At 34.1% G+C, this 17,567-nt stretch overlaps 1 protein-coding gene across 1 annotated transcript in view; it reads right to left on the bottom strand.

The window, feature by feature from the left end:
- The window catches only part of SPOCK3 (SPARC (osteonectin), cwcv and kazal like domains proteoglycan 3), a 167,600-nt gene that overhangs the window by 76,282 nt on the left and 73,751 nt on the right, over positions 1–17,567 (bottom strand). The window lies entirely within an intron of this gene.

Below are 17,567 nucleotides of genomic sequence, written 5' to 3'. Positions count from 1 at the left end.
AGTTGATCTGTATACGTGTTTACATGTGCTTGTGAACATCCATTTGCCTGTATGTATATGGAGATACAGACAGATATAGACAGATGGATCGTTTTAAGCCAAGCAAAAGCTACACACTGGCTCAGATTAAAAGACTGTCTTGCCTAGTATTTGTCTCCTAGTATCCACCTGTATCTGACAGTAGCCCATAGCAGCTGCCTAGATAAGAGCATAAAAACAGGGGAAATAAGTACTCATACTTCCTCAGAATACTCTCCCAGCCTTCAGTAATTTGTGGCATAGGGAACATCCCCAGCCATAAGTGTTTTCTCTTTGTAGCTTTAGAAGAATTTTTATTTCAGGAATTTCTCCAGCAGCTTTTTGCACCTATGAAAGTTTTTAGCAACTATCATATCCTGAAACAACTCCTTTATGAGAGTCCTCTGATTTATAGACTGACCTTCCAAATGCCTTATATACTAATGGCTTTCATACAAGTAAGATAATAGAACAGTAACATATGACTTTTATATTGCGTTTTCATTTTGGAACCTTTATCAGGTATCTAAAAATTATTATTCTCAGAATACAGCAATGACTTGTCAAGACACACCAAAGGAGTAAATGTTCGAATTCATAAAAAACTCATCAAATCAAATCCCCTTGAACAGAGCAGTTATAATAAAGAACTATTCTGCTAATTATTCATGAATCATTGTTTCAGAAGAACTTGCCTGGACTGATAAAGAGAAATGAAATAAGAGAAAATAAGCTCCACATCCTGCAGTTTCATTGTAGAGTAAAAGCATAAAAGCACACACCTAGTGGTAAACTAGTGATGGTCAAGAACCGATTCACAGTTACACTGCTATTGTTTATGATTTCCATAATTTGGGCTTTAAATGTGGTCTTTAAGCAGAAAAATAAACTTTACAAATACTAATTTACATTCATATATTTTGTGTGACTAAATTCTGAACTGTACAGATATTTTACAGTGTACCTGGCACATGTTATACACAAAGATATGAGTTACTGCTGTAAAAGCCAGCAACAGCCTCAATTACAGGTGGCATAATCAGTGGTAAAATATCTGCACAGGAAGTGTTCATGTTCATCTGGAAAGGCACAATAAGGAAACAACTCAAAAATATAACATCTCAATTAATAATAAATACTGGTATTTTCTGCTGAGTAGCATCATTTGAAGACTAAACATAAACCATTTCATTTCAATTCTAGTAAAGAAAGGCAAGGCAAATTTGAACTGTATCTTTGGTTATGCATAGTATATAGGAATAAAATCTGCTGCTCCTCTCCCATGAATATTCTGATAATTTTTCAAGCATGTGCTCCTGTCTAATTAGATTTTGAGGGTTGCATCTTTCTCTCATTTCTTGCTACTTTTATTGCTGATAGTCTTTCACAAGTGCCCCAGTAGCTTGAAATTACTGACAGGTCCGGAGAGTCCTAACTATCAACATGATGGAATATCTTGGTTTATCTGAGACACTCTAACTTTAAAACACTGCATCAGTTAATTACAAATGTTCCAGGTATCAACTGGAAGAATCCCACTGATACCAGCAAAATCCAGAAATCTGAAGTGAGATCTGCGAGATACACAGAGGTGTTTGGCTGCAGATGCTTCAAACACATCAAAGAAAGGGCTAGTGACAATCAGTTTCCTAAAATACCTGTACACTCGCTTATACTGTTATGCATGCTCTCAATGAGCATACAGAAAAAAAAGCAAGCTTTTAGACTAAGGTAAAAGTAAAATGATCTAACAGGAGTGAAAGAGAAGGATGTGAATTGTCACTCAGGACACAGAAATCACAAGTCAGTGACAACCAGTGCAGAGGTATGAAGAACAACATAAAACATTTTACATAGTCAGGTAGGTTACATAGTCAGGTAGCCAGCTTTGTTAGACTTTACATTTTTATGTATTATCAGGTACTATAAACAAAAGAAACACAAGCTGTTCCAGGATACTTATTTAGTGTAGAGAGTCAAGTTTCCTATTCTACACAGGATTCCCCTAGGACCTTCAGCAAATCACTCTCACGATCTTGGTTTGTACATAACTTTAAAAGTCTCTTTAAAACTGGAGTATCTGCATTTTCCAAACTAGGATGGAAGATGTAATGATATATATAATAAATAACGAAATAAATAATGATTCCCAGAAGGTATCAATCCAGAGACACCTAGCCATGTTCAGGTTTTTCTGCAAATAGATTCTGTGTTACCATAGGTGCCTAACTGCTTTTNAAAAAAAAAAAAAAAAAAAAAAAAAAAAAAAAATCTCCAGGCACCAAGTTGCCAGGCAAAGATGAAAAGTAAATACAGAATATTTTGCCTGGCAACTGAAAATACTAGTTAGGCACATATACACAAAAATACATTTCACAAAATCATAAAATAACACCTTTTACTTGTTTATTCAAACATTTCCTTGCACCATTCTGTAATTATATCAAATTTGTTCTTGTTATCTTTTTTCATTTTTCTTTTACAGTACATAGCTTCCATCTAGGAAACAAGCATACAAACTATTGGCATGGAAATAGTTAAGAAATCACTATGATGATATAAATTATTATCTTGAATTAAAATCATTGCTGTATGTCTATGGGGTAATGATATGCGATACAGAAAGACTGCTTAAATAAAATACAAATAATTTCAATACAAGTTACTTAAAATATGCAGATAAAGCAATTTACTTTTGATACTTAAAAATTCTAAAGAGGAAAAGAATCAGTAAACAAAGAAATCAGTTACTCTACTATTAAAAAAAAAATCGCTTTCCCCCCCATTCCTTGTGTTTGTTAGTTCTATCATTAGATATACAACAGTAAAACCCAGATCTTTGTAACCTGCAGTTACTAGAATTCTGCCACTTAATTTTGTGATTCCATTACAGTCATGATAAATATGCTTGCTCCTGTTACTATTTCACCATAATAAATATGCCACAAAAAAACTCAACCTCTTCCACTGACAAACGTTGTCTTTCTAAGCTTTCTGAGAAGTGATCTGGGATCTCTTTGGAGTAAGAAAATAACTAGCACAGAATACACAAGCTCCCCCTTATCTGACATTGTTGACACCTAAAGAGTAAAATTAAACCTGTGGGTTTAATTTACTAGCAACACATGTGATTGCATTAATTTGCATACACCAAATTGTGCATATACTTGTAGACTGCATATGCAACCAGATGCCTAGAAACATAATTAGCCAATCTGCCCAATTACTTTAGCATACGTACCTGTTTGCATACATAAACTTACCTTTCTGTGTACACAGTGATCAAACCTGCACATACTTTGGGAATACTTAATGTAGCCCATTGAAAATTTAGCTGCAAAATATTAACTTTTTGCAACATGACTTATTTAATGACATCTATAAAATGCAGGAGTACCCATGTCTATCAAGAAAATGGAAAAAACATCCACTGCTTGAAGGAACTGATGTATACTTACAGTTGAGAATTCTCAAATACAATTCTTGAAATGCAGACTGACAGAAACAAATTTGAGTTATTAAAAAAGTGATGTTTTAAAGAACTCCAGCAACTCTTTTCTGATAAGTACTTTTGCACTTTTTTGAGTTTTTTTTTTCATTTATTCCAATTTAGGAACTACCTGATAATGTTTTGCCATGGCTTTTAGGGGACACACAATTAGGCTAGGCTAGATTAATATAATTAGAAAAAAAACCACTTTTATTAACAAAATCTAATTTGTTTTCATTAGAGTTGACTGAATTTCCTTCAGAATTCCCTTTTTGTGCGGAAGCATCCTGTGCACACACACATCTATACTACTTCGATTTACTTTATAACTTCACATTATTCCTAACAAATACAAGAAAATCTTGTCTTGAGCAGCTAATAATAATTAAATATATCTGAGACAAATAAAGCAAAAGTTAAGTTGCTCTAAAATAATACTGGAATAAAAAAAATATTATATTGTAGCATCTGTAATAGCACTGGCAAGATGCTTGTATTTATCTATGGACCAGTATAATATTTAGCTGATACATGTTGAAATTACATAAATTCAGCTATTAATTTTCCCCAGCATGTGCACCCAAGAGGTCAGGTTAGAAGACTACAGATGATCTGTCATTTTTGTCAGGATTACGAAGTATATGTATGCAGTACAATTTCAGAATTTAGAAGAACATTTTTTATGTGCATGTACAAATAAAATGCTATTTACTGATTTGCATTGGAAAAGAAAAACAAGTAGATATCTTGAAGATGCAAATACTACTTCCTTCCACCTACGTGTAATATTAGCAATGTAAGTTTAGAATTTAAGGCAGTTTCTCGCCTTGCTGCTATATAATTCCATTATTTTCAGTATTATTCTGCCCACTTTCACTTACAAATAATGTGATTTTGTTCAAGAAATGAGTATTTCATTCTAAACATTTATGATAAATTAAAATGTAAATAAAACGGAACTTTTTACTTACAACTTATTAAAAAAAACAAAGCTAATGCTGCTGAAATTTCATGGAATAATACTTGTCTCATTTTGTTCAACTGAAGTATAGCATTTTAATGAGACAAAACTGTAAAGAATGTACAGCAACAGAGAAATCAGTATTCTCCTTCTTAAACTTATTTGGAGTTGTTTGAGAGGTGAAAGGGATCCTAATATACGGTCAGATGCAGAGCCTACTGCAACCTTCCTCTCTATTTGGCAAATGATACACTTCTAGGAGTAATATTGTTACACACGACTATATAAATCACCAGAAGTGAAGTTCTGAGGGAGGGAGAGGGGGAGAGGAAATAAAGATTTGAAATTTCAAAGTACATAAAGACTCTATTAGGCCTAAAGCACTAGGATAAGGACTATCAATGCCTTACGACTTTCTAAAACAGTTTTAGCATCAAGTAGACTGAAGGTCTCTCTCATGAGCTCCCAAATTTTTCCGCTTCTAATTTACAGAGCCACTGAGGAGCCTAAATTCTTCTAACACCCTCTTTAAAAGTAACTTACGATATAAGAACAACATTATAAAAAGCTGTATGTTCTGTTGCAGCCTTAAGGGACCTGCAACAAACAAAAGGTTATACGGAAAATACCAAATACCTACATGAAGGAAAAAAACAAGAATTGGGTAGGAGGAAGAGATGATGAGAAAATAAAGAGAAAAATAAAGAAAAAAACAGAGTCAAAAGACAGCAGTTTAAAGTAACATTGAGGATCAGCCCATTTCAAGGAGCAATGGAGTTATACCTGACTTTTATACATGACTGAACTGCCTGGTGAGCAAGTACTCATCGGGTATCCCACCAGGCAGTGATGAGCATTTAACATTTAGTCTAGCAGCTAATCAGTCCTAGTTAAATATTTTGTCTATTAACCAATAAACATTTTGTACTTTCAGGTTCTGTTTATCCTATTTACAGTCTTCGTGCACAGCAAAAATTACCTGAACAAAATGACCAAGAGAGGGAGGGTTACAACTATAGGTTGATAAGTATAGAACACAGTGAAAGAAAAGAAATGTGCAGACCAGAAATTTGTGCATGAAGAGCCCTTCATACCCCTAACAGAGGGATTTTGATCTGGCACTCCAGCGCAGTTATTTAGGCATCTAGTGAGACTGGTAACAAAATTTCTTTATATTGTATAGACCCACACTACCTCAGAAGACAGTTAAATCATGTACAAATTGACCTCTAATATACTTGTATATTTTTTCAGTTATTGTAGTGTTGGTTGTTTTGTTACATGTCTCTAACTGCTCTTGACTCCTTTCTTACACCTTGTAAAGGAGCAATACTCCGACAACAGAACTGATGCCAAACAGTTACAGACATTATATTCAGTTAAAGAATTGTAAAGCAATAACCTTATTTTTCATGCGAAGTGGTAAAATACGAACATGACAAACATTTAAGCTACCAAAAGAACTTTCCTGAAAGTTTATTCCTCAGGTTGTTGAGCTTCTCGTTTCCTGATTGTACTAATTCATATCTATAGAAAGTTGCAATATCACAAGGTATCACACTTTAATGGCCAGCAACCTCTCACTGCTGCAGGTTCTCTGTGGCTGAGCAAAGTAGGAGCCAGAGCTGCAGTACAGCAACCTGTGATCCTAATAAGCCTGTTTTCAAAGAGTAGGCAACTTAAACACAGTGAGCTAAATTTAACCACGATCATACCGTTCTGTAAAGGTTCATTCTAAATTGCTCTCAAGGCTACTTTTTCACTTCAGAAAACAGAAGCAAAACCAAAAAATAAATTGAACATTTTGGATCAAAAAAGTGGTCATTGACAGAATATAACTTTGTTACCTATAGGGAACATCAGGTTTTTATTCTATTTTACTATTTATAGCAAGCAATCTCATTTCCCTAGAGACTATTTTTATTTAGACATCCATTTGGCATCTTATGAATCTACAGGATACCAAATCACTGTGCCATCTAGAGGCCACACTAAGAAATCATGTTATCACAGAAAACAGTTTAATAGGTACAGTATAAGGAGACAAAAAACAGTATGTGTTTGGAGATAAGCTAGTTTCCTACATTCTTAAATTTTACATCACCAGTCATCATCCATTATGCAATTTCTTTAGTACAATGGTCTGTGAATTCTCATCAAGCAAAGCTTGAATGTCCAATTTTGAATTTATATCAAGTGTGTGGAGGGTGGGAATTAAAGATTGTTGATAAAATCCTGGTCCTACTAAATTCCATTAGAAAACTCCTATTGACTTTCATTGGGGTAAAGATTTATTCTGTTGCATTAGGCTTCACATATCACAGAGAGTTCAGAAGGATATGTTTCTGTGGGACAAAATGTTTTATAAAAATTATAATGGCATTAGGGACCAATTTATCAGTATTAGACATAGACTTTGGATCACCGAATATCACAAAATTCTTCCAATGAACACAGCTGGTGGCATTAGTGATTAAGTACTATAGGAACAGACACACAGAGTGAAAAACTTGGTTCTAAGAACCTAATGCCCATACTTCTGGTGGGGAGGGGTGCATAAGGAGTTAAGGATTTTTATTTTATTTATTTATTTATTTATTTATTTTAAACTTTGAACTAGCTCTACCATGCTAGAAGGATGCATCAGGTGGGCTCCTGGAACATATCTTTCAATTAGTTTCATTAGGAATGTGTCCTGTCCACACACCCTGAGACTCACCCCACTATTCAAAGAAAAGCAAGGTTAAGTGGGATGATCAGAAGATTTGCTTAAATGGTACCCTCCTGATCTGAACTAACACACTAATGCAGACAGGTACTCTTTTTGTTTCCGTAGATTATAAGCTTTATCTTCTTTTGTTTTTTCTAAATGTGATTTTGAGGAAGAAAAAACAGTTTCTCCAAAAAAGCCAGCATAATATTCCTGTTCCTGAATCTCCATAAAGATGTCACCTGCCATTCTATCAGTTAGATGAGCAAATGCCTTTGGGCTGCTTGATCAAAAATCTTTACTGAATCAGATCTGGAGTGCTTAGCACCCTGAAATCTTCTGTTCTTGCAAATGCAATATACTATAATGGAAATACCTGCAAAATCTTGATTGTGTCAGGACAGTTGGATGTTTTTAAATATGTTTGGAGAGAACAAACACATAATCAAAATTATGTAACAGAAAAAGAAATAGGAAAAAATATATAGAAATATTTATGCATAGCTTCCATAGTTAAATGTAAAACACAGAAAGAAACAAGCTTAAAGTTAAAAACTAAATATTAGGAACTGAAAAAGTTCTTCCTTTATTACTTCCTCTTTTTTCCCTCTCCCTTATTGTTTTCTGTTCATTGACAATAAAAAAAATAGTTGTATGGACAGAACAAAAATAATTGATTGTAAAGTCTGAGCCTTTCTCTTTAACAATCACTTCTAAACCAATTCTGCCAAAAGAGACCTGATATGAAAGATGCACGTGTTCATTACAAAGGATGCCTGCAGGGTTAACAACACATGCTGTAGCATTATAAGCTACAGCATCACAAGTAATTAGCAAAAATATGGGAGATATGATGAAAAACAAGTCATGTTAAGTACTTTTTTTATATATATAAGATTCCATAGATCTAAAGATAGATTAAAACAAGTGAAAACGGGAAGGGCAAGACTATGCTACAAAATGGTAATAATACAAAACTATGACTATCACCTACTTTCCATGGCAGATCATTGAAGACTGAGCTGAAGCGAGGACATAGGCATGATTACTTATCAGAGAATCCAATTTAAAATAGAAATCCTTTTCTCTAAGTGAATCAAAAATACAATAGACTAAGGACACAAACTAATAATCAGCAATAACCTTTAAATTGTTTAGGAGGCCTTAAAACAAATTTATTTATGCACATATAGAATAAACAGTTTCTATTGTGATCTATTTAAGTACTAAGAGAAGCAATAGAAGTTTTGATTACTGTATGGACTGATCAAAGAGACAGAACTGTTTCAGATAAGTATGAGTGTGCTACAAAGCTTGTATTACGTAGCATCATACTGAACACATTATTTTATTTCATAGAATCAGTAAGATTGGAAGGGACCTCTGGAGATCATCTAGTTCAACCTCCCCGCTCAGCAGGATCACCTAGAGCATGGTAGACAGGGTTGCAGCCAGGCGGGCCTTGAAGATCTCCAGAGAAGGAGACTCCACAACCTCTCTGGGCCACCTGTGGCAGGGCTCTGTCACTCTCACAGGGAAGAAATTCCCCCTCACGGTCAGGCAGAACTGCCTGTGCTTCAGTTTCTGCCCATTGCCTCTTGTCCTGTCACACGGGGCAACTGAAAAGAGTTTGTCCCCATCCCCTTGACACCCTCCCTTCAGGTACTTATTTCTTGAAAATATTGCCCAAAATGTTGGATAGAACAAGTAATTTAAGATCCTCAAGCTTTTTAACTGTATTAAACTTTAAAACAGACCAGATCATCACAGCCCGTGAAACGCATTCTTATGTTATACCCGCTGTAGTGAATATAATGTGTATGCCTTACATTTGTTTTGTTTACACCACTATTAATTCCCTTGTCATATTTTTAGTATCTGCAAAATTATAAAGTTAGCTAATTAGCTACTAGTATTTGCACAGTCTGGCAATGACACATTTAGTACCAATAGCACAAAACTATAATGATTAACAAATCAGACCACTACACAGTTTTACAAAGCCAAAGTAAAAAGCTTTAAAAACATATGAATCACATGATTCCATGCTTCAAAAAATATCTCAGATCCATAAATAACAGTTTCTGTCCTCAGCTGTTGCATAATATAAACCTAGAATTGTAGCTTTGTCCCTGCAGTAACAATTCAGGCAAGGTTGTCACTACAATTAGTATCTACATCAGGTCTGCTGAGTTTGAGGGTCATAAAAGCCTGATTCTAACCTTAAGAGACTACAGTCTCACATATTCCAGTGAACTTTCGCTTCTCTTCCAGTGAAATGATTTGCCTAATTGAAGGCTCTATTTAGTGCAGAGCTGGCTTGCCCCGGAAAAAGAAAAGGGTAGACAATACAGCAGGTGAAGGAAAGGGAGCGATAGAGAGGGAGATTCTTTATGAGTTTGGCTTAGATGGATGTGAAACCTCAGCTTTAATCTTTACCCTTTACCACCTTTATGCAACTCTGCAAAATGTTATAAAAATATTCTAATATGAAGTAATTTAAAATATTTTGCTTCCTAAAGACTCTCTGAATAATATTTTCTGCAGTTGTGCCACGAAGTAGTCATTGTATTCTTGCACATAATCAAGCATTTACAGGTAAATTGAGAATATTTTGAAAAAAAGTTTTAGGAAATGTCTTTATATAGAGAGAACACCAAAAGTGTTATAACAGACAACTAAATACTTTATACTTAAGCATACTTAGGTAATGGCTAAAATTACAGTTAAGGTTTTATTTAAATTTAAATGTCACAAAAAAATCAGTAGTACATGTCTCGAATATTTCCTAGAGAAAATGATATAAAATAGATTAAGGGCCTATAACTTACAGCTGCAGAGAGGTAGCAAGTAAATTATAGCATCACTATCAGAACCCTGCTACTTCTAAGGACCAAACTGCCCTCCCTACAAGACAGAAAATGCCATTAACTGTGTGTGCCAGTATGTCCTGTACTCTCTAGTCCCTCACTTTTTCCTCCAGGTTCCACTGAGACTGGAGAGAGGTCCATGAATCTGTAAAGGAAAGAAGAAAAACGATGGAGGGCAGAGAGGTAGAAATCCCGCAAGGCCCAATGCACACATTCTTGCACACTCTACGAAGTTTCCCATCAATTATATACAGACAAGGTCTTAACTTTTTTTTCTCCTCCTTCATGGTAGGAGTTTTCCCTTTAACAGGTTCCCAGGGGGAGATGTAGCTAGAAGGATTATGGCAGCATGTCTCCAAAGAAAATACACCATGGAAAAGTGAAATCAAACTGCAGGAACACGAACTGCTAAAGAATCACATTTTGAATCCAGACTGTGTATTTTGCAGATTCTGTGATATCCACATAGTTTGAAGCATTTTTTTTTTCTTTTTCAGATGACCGTACAGAATAATGCAGAAGAAAATCTCTTAAGAGTAACTTGCTTATCCTAAATTGTTAATTTTGTGCAGAACAAAACTAAAATCTACACAATAACCTAGTTTGATGCCTCCCAGTTTAGCAGGCTGGTGGGTTTAGCAGAGACAAAATACCACAGCAAATGATAATTTCTGACAAAATACGTCTGAAAATGACACAACACAAGCTAACAGAAGTTTGCAAGATACTATTTTCAGCAACTCTACAAAACAAAAATTGTATTTGAAAGAAATTTGCTATCATCAGATCTCTGCAAATGTTTAATATGCAGAGCAAGTGTCAGGCATGGACTGACTTTTTTTTTCCTAATGCAGCATTTTGAAGGGGAGGGTAAGGATATAAAATTAAAGAAAATAAAATCAGATGGGAAAGAATAGTGAAGTTACAGAAAGAAATTTTTCAAATCTTTTGAAACTGTATGAAAGTATATTATCCTTTTGAATCATAGAGATGCTTCCTTTGCTATATACTCTTCTCACATGCTATAGAAGGCAAAGGTAGTATCTTGGTAATATTGACTTCATGATTTTTAAAATTTATCAACAATCTGCTATTTTCCTAATTCACATTATCTAGAGGATTTACATCTCTTAAGAAAATGGACCTAAAAATGACTTCCTCTTTTTGGATAAATGCCTAGTGATTATATGCATTTGTACTCCCTTGAACAGTCAGTGAGAAAACTGGGGCATACCCTAATCTAGTCAATTATTCAACTGCTACTTAAAAAAAAAAAGAAAAAAATATCCATTATTAGTCTTTTAACTTGTAAAATTTTAATAAATTCCAAGATAATCTTCACAGATAATCAATGGTTAAATTTTTCACAAGCACTGCACAAACCAACATAAAGTTGACAAAGTTTCAATAGCTCCACAGACAACATAGCATGCTTACAGATTTAACTGATTCCAAAATCAAGATCTTAAATGATTTTATATATATCTTTAGTTCCTGTAATGTATAGATATCCATAAAAGACAAAAATAACATTCTGAGGCGTACGTGTGTGTGTGCGCGCGCTCATGTGCGTTACAGTCTGACAAAGCTATAACATATTACTCTATAAAGATTTTTCCTGTAGATGGTATTTGTTAACACAAGAACTTATACTTCTTGTGATCACTTGACAAGATATGCAAAGGTTTTTCATAAGCGTTTTCTATATCAGTTTAAGTGGATGACCTTGTCATAACACAATTTTTCAGTCATTTCTCAAAGCTGCATTTCATTTTATCATACCAAAAGAATTATTAAGGAGCTCTCAATCAAACTCATCTTTTTATTTTTTTCAAAGCCTGAACATTAAACAGTTTTGTGTCAGTTCTGCAGAATTTACCTCTTTGAATATAAAAATACTCACTATCCACGCTTCTTCCATTTGTTTACTTTTCTATAAAGATTCATTTCACAAAGTAAATATAATCTCATCTACTGGAAGGCATTCTCATATTCGCTTACTGATGCTAAAATTACTTCAAGATGACGACACATTTTCAGGAACAGTATTTGTAACATACAAGCAAATACACTGTCCTCCAAGCAACAACACAGCATAAATGTTGCGGATGCAACTCCCCTCAGGAAACAAACAAGTTTCATTCCTTCTTATATATTCATACAACATCTTGAAATATTTCCCAGATCAAATCTTTCAAAAACAAGGATAACGTTTGGCAAAAAGAAATTTTATACCAGAGAATGGCATCATTTTTTACGTAAGTGAATAAAATTGAAAAACATACAGTTTTGTTAGCATAGATTATGTGCACAATAACAAAAGGGAGTGAATGATGTTAGATAAACTGAAAACAAACCAATACAATTGTTTCAGAGTCTCTTATAGCCATATATGTTATAAACTCTTCAATATATGTAACCGATTACATTTTATTTCAAATGGAAAAATAGCCAAGTAGAAAAAGTTAGACACTGCTCTAGTGAGAATGATTAGGCTTGAGATTCAGCTTTATATTTAAATAGTGACAAAATTTGTGCAAGTTTTTCTCATGACTGGAAATTCCTCTTTTCAGTGCTATATTCAAAATCAACTGAAATAAAATATAATAAATATGTGCATACATAGATAATTCAGCAGTTATAAATGCTACTCACAAGACACCATATAATTATATCACAATTTAAAAAGATATTCTTATAAGACTTTCCTTATCAAGTTTTTGATGGAGTAAATATAAACACAAATTACTGTCTTTGTTAGCTTTTTTTTAACATACATCTATGATTAACAAATTGAAAATTTCCAATGTAAAGTTCTCAACTAACTTTAATGTAGTTATGAATATTTATGTCCTTTTAACATGTATTATATATTAAAATAAACTAATCATGTTGCAAGCTTAAATTTGAAATCAGGTTGCATAGTCAGGGCAGGAAATATTTGGGACTTCTTGCTGACAGCAGTATAATCTTAGACCTGCTCTATTTTCAACTCATGTAATGAGGAAGAGCCTAAAGTTTTCTTCTTCTTTAGAGTCCGTGGCAAAATTCAGCTTTTTACAAAGAGAAAAACCCCGTATCTCTAAGTGTTGGCTGCTGTACTTTATTCAGATGGAGTAGCTGGTGCAAGAATAAATAGGTAAACATAGAACAGTAGTAAACTCCTGAGGAAAGAATATTCTAGCCTTCTCTTAGGATTTTTGTTTGTTAACCTTCTCAGACAAATATATTTGCCATTCTTGGCTTTAAAAAGCCAGCCTAGTCTGTTAAAAAAAAAAAAAAAAAAAAAAAAAAAAAAAAAAAAAAAAAAAACTCCAACTTCATTAAACCCAGCTTCATAGATCAGCACTGAAAGAAGTCAAACGTATTCTGATATGACCCAGGAAATTTATCATTGAAGGTAGGTAAAGAAGTAAAACTCCATAAAAATCAGTTTGATGTTTTTCAGCCTGAAGGGGAAGGGGGTGGATGGGGAACAAGCAATTTTTTTTTTTTTTTTTTTTTTTTTTTAACTTAAAATGAGCAAATACAGTTCAGGAATAGTGCCATTAAGTGTCAGAATGTTTAGTCATACCTGTTGCGGTTATGATTTCTAGGTAGAGCAATGAGACAGCAATGTCATAAACTTTATTAAAGATCACCTTTTGTTATTTTGAATAATACTGATAATCTCCATATCCTGGTTGTTTGTCAGAAATCTGAAATATATGTAATAATATTGTCTGAGTCCTGTGATGCCTCTTCCCACACAAAAGCAGCCTGGAGATCAAAGCTGCTAGCAGAGAACATGAACAGGTATTTTACATCTACGCAGAATAGATATGAGCCTGCCTTCACAACATCTTATAACTTATATTCATCATCTAATTTACCCACTTCCCTCGTTTGCAAATTGTGTCATATTTTAAAATGTCATTACAGATTTTGCAAGACTTGACCTATAATATCTATAAAACCAAGAACACTTTTTTCACCTTCAGATTCAGATCACATTGGTAAATGCACTGTTTACAAGCAGGATTTAATAAGCAATTCTCATTTTTGAACTCTTATTTCTGGACTTGAGAAAAGGATTTAAATTATTTTGTAGAATATTTTACGCTGTCTTTTTTAAGGAAGACTTTAAACATGAACAGAGACCTACAATCCAGTCAGCGTTGCTACCAAATTCATGCATTCTATTGAACCAATTTTTACTAGACAACATTGCTGTGAAAAGAACGTCAACAGTACTAAAACTGCAAGGAAAACTGCACTCAGGAGCAAAAATCTCAGTCTCTGAATGCAAAACACTACAGTTAATTATAGATACAAATAAATATAGCACTGAGGCACATTATTGCAAGAAGCTTGCTGACTATATTCAAATAGTTTGATTGACCATCTTCCTATATTATACACTTTACAATCATGAATTTATTGTTAAATTCAAAGCATGCTTGGACATTTTTTTCTCAAACACATTTGAACTTGAGATATCACCACCAATAATGTAAATCAGGTGTAAGCCAGCCAAATCCCATACAAATAAATCAGCACATTCGTGCTAAAGAAGAATGAGGCCCTTGTAAGTATTTTTGTGATTTTGATTTGCATTTTACAGGATTCTTCCTCTAGAAAAATTCAATTATGGTCATAGATGTTATTCTTAATGTTCTTTCTGTTTGCAAGGCTTTTCAGCAAGGTTATGGGGTCCTTTGCAGTTGTATTCAGTTTTGTTGAAAAATCAAAAACAACAAAAGAACCCTATACATCTTGCTTATCAACACTTACATAAGCAGCTACAATTACATATTTCTCCTGATTTTGTTATTATCAAGATGTGCTGTCCATATGGTGTTTGATCTGCAAGCGTATATACCTGTCTAGAGGAAAGCTTAAACTGAACGTATACTAAATTGCTAGTCATAAGGCAGTATTTATTTTAGAATTCATGATTAATGTATGCATGGATCACATTATGTACAAAAACTTGTTGATAAGTCTGGCAATATGCCCTGTGCAAAGTAAGCACAGAAAAAATGATGTGACACTACTACAGAAAACTACTGCTGCTGTAGACTAAACCAACACCTTATCTATTATCATCACCTGCTTTATAACAGGGAAAGATTTTGCATAACAGATTAGGAAAAATATATTATAAGCTTAGAAGAAAGTACCTTTAGGTGATCCAATTTGGCTTCCTCTACTAAATTTTAATACAGCTTTGCTATTTTGGGCACCTGTTACAAAATTTCTGTTTCCAAATAAATAGTCGAACAGTAACTGCATGGCTTTTTCCCCTCCCTTTTCCATAGTTAAGCAAATACATTTGGTGTTCCTGCTTTCTTTCACTATAAGGCATGTTTTTCTAACCTTCAGCTCTTTTTGTGGCTCTTCTCTGAATCTTCTCTAATTCTCAAGCCTTCCTGAATTGCAGGCACTCAAATGGGACGGTAGTGTGCTAACAGTTTCACTAGAACAAGTGCTCCACTAGAACTTCCCCATACCTAATTCAAGATTACTTTGGCCATATCTATGTGGCCAAAGATCAATATGTTCCATAAAGACTGCAAGATTGCTCAAAGCACCTTGTGGCCTTATCATCCAGACACCTTCAGGATCGAGTCCATTTTCTGCTCCCTGCTATTAATACTACTTTCATGCTATACAGGAATCATAAAGCACGGAGGAATAGAGAGCATGACGTCTGTTTATTTGCTTCCTAAGCCACACCGTGTCATCCTGGGCTGGAGGCTGACTACGGTATTTCCCCACTACCCAGCAGTCTTTAAAGTCATAGCCAACTCAGCCCTGTGTGTGGTTCTGTAAGCATTATTTGGGAGATAACAAAGGTTATTATGAGAGCCTCATGATTCCTCATTCGCTCCCTAGAAACAAAACTGCAACTACTTTCTGTCATGCAGGAGCCCTAAAACATCGGGTACTGAGGTCCCTAAAACATTATGATTGCATTAATGTAACAAATCTTATTATACAAATATTACTATACTAGTACTCACAAATCCTGAATTTATTCCAAATATGTATTTGACTTTATCACTTCAGATCCAGATGTAACTTTATAGGGTTATTTAAGTAGTTTTCAGGACTTTCAAATATGCTGATTTCAGTCACTCTCTGGTATTGCAAAGTTAAGAAAGAAGTGTGCTGTTTTTGATACATATATACACACACATATATGTGCACACACACACACATAAAAGATGTTAATATGTATTGAAATATACATATACACATACACACAGAGTTATACATATATATTGCAAATTTTCCTGTGTTCTGTGGCCTTGACTCATTTGTGTAAGCTAATTTAGTCAAGAATTCTTCAGATTAGCAGAATACACATTATCTTTGTTAGTATATAATTAGGCATTTCTTAACAAGCCACTGATTTACAATGAACAATAAAATATTGCTAGTTGGGAAAAATGCTAAGTCTTCTCTGTTACTTCCTAAGTATAACTAACAAAATCTTGCGACTAAAGAAGAATCAAATGAAAACAAACACAAATTGGCTGTCCTTAATAGATACAATTTGTTCAAGACTTCTCTTTCTGTTCCCTTGTCAGAAACTTCCAAAAAACTCTTTAGTTCTCTTTTGCTCTTTGAGGAGAAAATGAAGCATAGGCACATATGTTAATAACTGTTCAATTGGCAAATCGTTTTGTTGTACTTTATCTTTCAATGTCATACTGTATTGATATGTTTTGATTTTTTTTTTTAATTACATCAGCTTTACTTTTAGCACTTCAAGAGAAAAAAATATATATATAACAATATAACTTTTGGAAGTATTCCAAAACTCACATGTTCCAGTTGACTCTTTTAGCTCTGAATTTAAAGCAAATTTCTTTTACATTCACTATGGTTGCTGTCTCTTCCTCTCTTTTTATCCTCCTTAATGGTTATATCATTGATATTTTTCCACAGTCATTATGTCTTTTCTCATACCATCAGAGACATGGGAAGTAGCATAGAAAATACAGGGTAAAGTTTACCTGAAATTGTTTTCTAACATCATATACAGCACAGAATTTCAAGTTCAGTATTTGTCCACAAGTAGCTTAAGATGTATATATAACCCAGAACTATTTTAAGTCAATTGCAAAAATCAAAGAGAGGCATTAGGAAGTATCTCCCTCTCTAGATTGTATTCAGCAATTCCAGGCTCCTCATTACACCAGTGAAGAGTAATGAGCCACTTTTATAGAGAATTAATCAAAAGTATTCATGTTTAAGGATCCAAGTATCACATTTAATTGCATGAGTGAAACTGGGTTCCTTCGGAGACCCTCTATAGCCCACACTCTTGTAGCCATTTTTTTTAATGAATGTTCTTTGCTCTGTTACGCAGAACTCCCACTTTTAGTGTGCTTTAATTCTTCTTCCTCCCCCCCTTTTTTTTTTGCTTTGGCGTTTGCCCTACAGTACTTAACTCCTTTATTCATCATTGCATTCCTCTGCCTGGCTGACACTGCTCCCACCATCTGACAGCTCAACTTCTTTCACGGG

This window comes from Rhea americana, unplaced genomic scaffold (genome assembly GCF_003343005.1).
Source record: "Rhea americana isolate MKP2758 unplaced genomic scaffold, rheAme1 scaffold_60, whole genome shotgun sequence".
NCBI classification, from domain to species: Eukaryota; Metazoa; Chordata; class Aves; order Rheiformes; family Rheidae; genus Rhea; species Rhea americana.
The sequence above is the reverse complement of the archived record's forward strand: the minus strand, read 5'-3'. Positions and strand labels throughout refer to the sequence as shown.